The sequence below is a fragment of the Procambarus clarkii genome, chromosome 1, assembly GCF_040958095.1.
Source record: "Procambarus clarkii isolate CNS0578487 chromosome 1, FALCON_Pclarkii_2.0, whole genome shotgun sequence".
Classification (NCBI taxonomy): Eukaryota; Metazoa; Arthropoda; class Malacostraca; order Decapoda; family Cambaridae; genus Procambarus; species Procambarus clarkii.
In genome coordinates, this window is record NC_091150.1 from 16,377,120 (window position 1) to 16,382,960 (window position 5,841).

General features: G+C 42.9%; 1 long non-coding RNA gene across 1 annotated transcript; it reads right to left on the minus strand.

The window, feature by feature from the left end:
• Positions 1 to 4,069: 4,069 nt before the first annotated feature.
• LOC123753953 (uncharacterized) lies at positions 4,070 to 5,576 on the minus strand. The gene is made up of 3 exons (XR_011225240.1): positions 4,798 to 5,576; positions 4,528 to 4,656; positions 4,070 to 4,148 (listed from the first exon to the last, which is right to left on the minus strand). It is a non-coding gene; the product is annotated as an uncharacterized lncRNA (long non-coding RNA).
• Between the last annotated feature and the right edge of the window lie 265 nt (positions 5,577 to 5,841).

Sequence of the window (5,841 nt, forward strand, 5' to 3'; positions counted from 1 at the left end):
GACCCATATGGTGGTGCAGATCCATGGCGAGCTAAACTCTTGGAAGTGGCAACAAGGAACTTTCTGAGCCAGCATGTCAAGGAACCCACAAGAGTGAGAGGCAGTGATGAACCAGCTAGACTCGACTTGATATTCACCCTGAATGAGTCAGAAATAAGGGAAGTCAAAGTTGAAGCCCCCATAGGAATGAGTGACCACAGTGTACTGACCTTTGAGTACTTGGTGGAGGTAGGGATAACCTATCCAAGGATGGGAGTGGAGGGGAAAAGACTGAATTACCGAAGAGGAAAATATGACGAGATGAGGAACTTCCTCAGGGGAATACCATGGGAAACAGAACTTAGAGACAAGAATGTGCAGGTCATGATGGATTTTGTCACCCAAAAGTGCCAGGAAGCTGCAGACAGGTTTATCCCCGTCCAAAAGGAGAAAAACGAAAAACAACAGAAAAACCCATGGTTCAACTAGGAAAGTAAGGTAGCGAAACAACTGAGTAAAAGAACATGGAGAAACTACAGAAATAACAGAACACCAGAGAGCAGGGAGAGATACCAGAGGGCCAGAAATGTGTACATCAGAGTGAGGAGGGAAGCAGAGAGACAGTTTGAAAATGACATTGCGAGTAAAGCCAAGACCCAACCAAAGCTGCTCCACAGCCACATCAGGAGGAAAACAGCAGTGAAGGAACAAGTGATGAAGCTGCGGAAAGGGGAGAACAGATACACAGAGAACGACAAGGAGGTGTGTGAAGAACTTAACAAGAGATTCCAGGAGGTCTTCACAATAGAACAAGGAGAAGCCCCTGCACTAAATGAGGAGGCGGCAAACCAAGCAACCTTGGAGGAATTTGACCTCACCAGTGATGAGGTCAAAAGGTGTCTGCTGGAGCTGGATGTGACAAAGGCTGTTGGGCCTGATAGAATCTCACCATGGATACTAAAGGAAGGTGCAGAAGCACTAAGTGTGCCACTCTCTATGGTGTATAACAGGTCACTGGAAACAGGAGACTTACCAGAAAGTTGGAAGACAGCTAACGTGGTCCCAATATACAAAAAGGGTGACAGGCAAGAGGCACTGAATTACAGGCCAGTTTCCTTAACTTGTATACCATGCAAGGTGATGGAGAAGATTGTGAGGAAAAGGCTCGTAGAGCATCTGGAGGGAAATAACTTTGTAACGCACCACCAACATGGGTTCAGAGATGGTAAATCGTGCCTCACAGGTTTAATAGAATTTTATGACCAGGCAACGAAAATTAGGCAGGAAAGAGAAGGGTGGGCCGACTGCATTTTCCTGGATTGCCAAAAAGCCTTTGACACAGTACCCCATAAAAGGCTGTTAAAAAAGTTGGAGCAACAGGCAGGAGTAAAAGGAAAGGTGCTCCAGTGGATAAGGGAGTACTTAAGCAACAGGAAACAGCGAGTAACGGTGAGGGGGGAGACATCAGAGTGGCGAGATGTCACCAGCGGAGTCCCACAGGGCTCAGTACTTGGACCCATCCTGTTTCTAATATATGTGAACGATCTTCCAGAGGGTATAGACTCATTCCTCTCGATGTTTGCTGATGATGCAAAAATTATGAGAAGAATCAAGACGGATGAAGATAAACAGAGACTACAGGATGACCTGGATAAACTGGAGGAATGGTCTAGAAAATGGCTGCTAAAGTTCAACTCGGGAAAGTGTAAGGTGATGAAATTATGCGAAGGGAGCAGGAGGCTGAACACAAGGTATCATCTGGGAGGGGAAATCCTGCAAGAGTCAAATAGAGAGAAGGATCTGGGGGTTGATATCACACCGAACCTGTCCCCAGAGGCCCACATCAAAAGAATATCATCAGCGGCATATGCTAGACTGGCCAACATAAGAACTGCCTTCAGACACTTGTGTAAGGAATCTTTCAGAACCCTGTATACCACTTATGTAAGATCAAACCTGGAGTATGCAGCTCCAGCCTGGAGTCCATACCTAGTTAAACACAAGACAAAGTTAGAGAAGATTCAGCGGTATGCCACCAGGCTCGTCCCGGAACTGAGAGGATTGAGCTACGAGGAAAGGCTAAAGGAGCTGAACCTCACATCCCTGGAAAACAGAAGAGTAAGGGAAGACATGATAACCACCTACAAAATTCTCAGGGGAATTGACAGGGTGGACAAAGACAAACTCTTCAGCACGGGTGGGACACGAACAAGGGGACACAGGTGGAAACTTAGTACCCAGATGAGCCACAGAGACATTAGAAAGAATTTTTTCAGTGTCAGAGTAGTTAATAAATGGAATGCATTAGGCAGTGATGTGGTGGAGGCTGACTCCATACACAGTTTCAAATGTAGATATGATAGAGCCAAGTAGGCTCAGGAATCTGTACACCAGTTGATTGACAGTTGAGAGGCGGGACCAAAGAGCCAAAGCTCAACCCCCGCAAGCACAATTAGGTGAGTACACACACACACACACGCACACACACACACTCACACACACACACACACACACACACACACACAGGCCGCAGGCCTGTGTGTGTGGAGTGTTTGAAGGCCGTTGTTTGAAGGCCGCAACGAGGTAGGAGACACACGCGATTAGTGAGGTCCGCGGAAATTCGTCAATTTCTCGGGACATTGAAGGAGTATAGAGGCTAGATCATAGTATTTGGCCTCTCGCAGTGTGTAGCTTGCAGGGTGCAACATAGCATAGTCATATCGCTAGTGATAGTGCGAAGATTTGGCGAAGAAACCAAAAGTGGAGCTAGGGCATCACCGGTGCATGTAAGTGTGTGACCTGACCGGGTGGGACGACCCGCCGTGGAGCTACCTGATTGTGCTGTTGAGTGGTGACTGTGATCAGTGGTACAGTGAATTAGTGAACTGTCACATAACGATACAGTGACTGGCTCCAGAGCTTTGTGTTGAAAGAGAAGAACGACCTCATCAATCTACCAGCACTTAGTGAATCACCTAGTGGGAGACAACGGCGGATAACCATTGTCGGAAAATCCGACACCATTTAATAATCATACAGATAATAGCTGTATTGTATAAACAAGTTACCCATAGAAAACGTAACTTGTAGTAGAATTACCGTCTAAAGAAAACGGGATATCATCACCACATACTATTATAATTCACCATCTATTATGGTGGGAATTATTCTTAAATACATTAGTCTTTGGACTTTACCATCATAAAAACATCTTATATAAATTAACTTAATTATCAATATTAAAGTAGAGTAAATGTGACCCTTCTATCACCTTTGGACATCTGGACAATGTAAGCCAGGCGTCAGGAGGAAGGAGGGGAGCCATTGTTGTGTCACCTCCGAAACGTGTGGAGCAAATTTGGCTCCTATCATATCTGGACAATGTCGGCCAGGCGTCAGTAGAATGGAGTGTTAGACATTGCCATTGTTTATATTGAGACCAGAGGCTCACACGGGAGCAAATGCGGCTCCTGTTAATTTTACTTGGACGTAGTGTTATGGAAACCAAAGGTGTACCATTGTCAACACGCTGTCTACAAATTCAAGTTAAGTGTCTATCCGAAAGCCGTTTATCATTCATTTATGGCCATTAATGTCAGGATATAGGGTGGCCCGGTTAGATCACGAAATCGCCTCAAACTAAAGGTAATTAAGCCAGGTCTTCAATGTTCCATGTACAGTATTTTCTCTGATATAGCTTGTCATATATAGGTATCTGGCTTTACAGCTAGCGCCCTTTTGACAGGTCAAGACGAGGAAGCAAGATTTTGTGCACCAGTTACTGGGGGATGGAAGCTACCTCAAAGAGGATAATTTGTTGTCTACACCCTAGTTATACCTGGTGGACTAACCTGCTGTACTATAAGATAAGGAACCTCTTCAATGTATGTAGTTAATTCTGGAGTGTGATTGGCTGCATATATATTAATTTAATAACCCCCCCTAATGTGTAGAGGATCGATTTGTGAGATTGAGATTATTGCAGAAATACAGTCCACTTATCATTATACAAATTGCTATCGAAGTATATAAATTAACGTAAATATAAATTCATATAAATTAAGGGGGCGATAGTTAGGGTTCATAAAAGTTGTTCTAGTGCAATGAAAATTTATTGACGTGTTACACGTGAAGAGCGCTGCAAGTGGTCCAAGTTTCAGCATCGCAGCCTAAATAGAGAGGGAGAAAAAAAAAAAAACTTTTTTTAACCATTTTTTTACATGTTTTAAAGTTGATATAACAAATACAAATATCAACTGATATTATTTCTATGATACTCAGCTATCACAATACTATATAATAAAGGTTGTCTAGTGGCATTATTATCCCAAACCTATTTAGTGCAATAATACAAATTTTCAAAGTTCACCCAAAAAATTATGCAACAAAATGATGTTTATAAATATATATAAAATCAATAAATGATCTTAGGGGAAATATATAACTTGAGTTTTTAGAGGCACAGACTCTACATATAATGTGCAAGTTCCATGTAAATTGAATAATAAATAAAAAAGTTATTCAACCATATAGTTGCAAATTAGTTACCTGTAAAAAATGAAGGTCAAAGTTCAGCCACCTTTGGCTGAGGTTGATGAACTACCAATTTCAATCAAAATTACCACCCTTGTAGATTGGCATTCCTTCAGTAAGGTGTGTAAGTTCCATGAAGATCGCCTGATAAAAAAAAAAAAAAAAAATTATTAAAAAAAAAAAATAAAAAAAAAAAATAAAAAAAAATAAAAAAAAAGACAGCAGCTTTATATTTACAATTATTTATGATATAGTATCAAGATATAAAACATAATACATACTAACCTAATATAATTGGTCTGAAATATGCAACATCTTGCAACATCAAGAGGGAGAACGTCTTGAGTTGCAGGTCTAAGATCTTGAGTGGCAGGTGCCGCAGGTGGTGTGGCAGGTGCCGCAGGTGGTGTGGCAGGTGCAGCAGGAGGTGTGGCAGGTGCCACAGAGGTGTGGCAGGTGCCACAGGAGGTGTGGGTGCCTGGGTGTGAGGCGAGGTAGTGTGTTGTGGGGGCGGGAGGCTGCCCTCTCTCTTCACTCAAGGGAACTCTTGTTTTGCCTCAGTGTGGCTTTACGCTCCTTCTTTACTTGGCTAACGCGTAGAGCTCTTGCCTTTAGAGCCTTCTTCTTGTCCGATACTATATCCATTGTGCAATATATGCAAGAAAATACGATCTGTGCGAGCGCGTCAGGCATGCGACCGCCGGCACAGACACTGAGAGGGTGACTAAGCCAGAGTAATCGGATTATAGCCCCTCCCTCTCACAGAAGACAGTTGCCAGCGAGTGTGTTTATAATTTGTATATGCATAACAAGATATTCTCCACTCTATTGCGAAATACTAGACGCTTACAACGTATGACGCATCACCCTACGGCGCACCCGAGCCGCGAGGACCAGATTTCGGGCAATTGCGGCTGGAAAATTTGCTCTAATTACGTTATTTATTATCATAACATTAAACGGTTTGCACCACGGTGTTGCCAGAACGTTGTAGTATTTTTATAAATTTTTCGTGTTTGGCCGAATTTTTTCGGCCAAACAATTATAACGCCACCTTAAACAAATATAAATCTCACAGGTCGGTTCCCACAACCATCGTCATCATACATCGCTCATCTGGTTGTGTGAGCGGGAGGCAGAGTGGTATGTACCCCTCTCTGGTCAATTAATCAGGTGTACAGATTGAGGTAAAAGATTATCAAATTCTCGTTCAGGATATCATATATATTTAAAAATCTCAGAGTGGCTCATTTAGGCAGAGGTAACGCATAAGGGATATCTTGACACATACACGCACACAAGTGTGCACACGCTAAAACAGACACACAC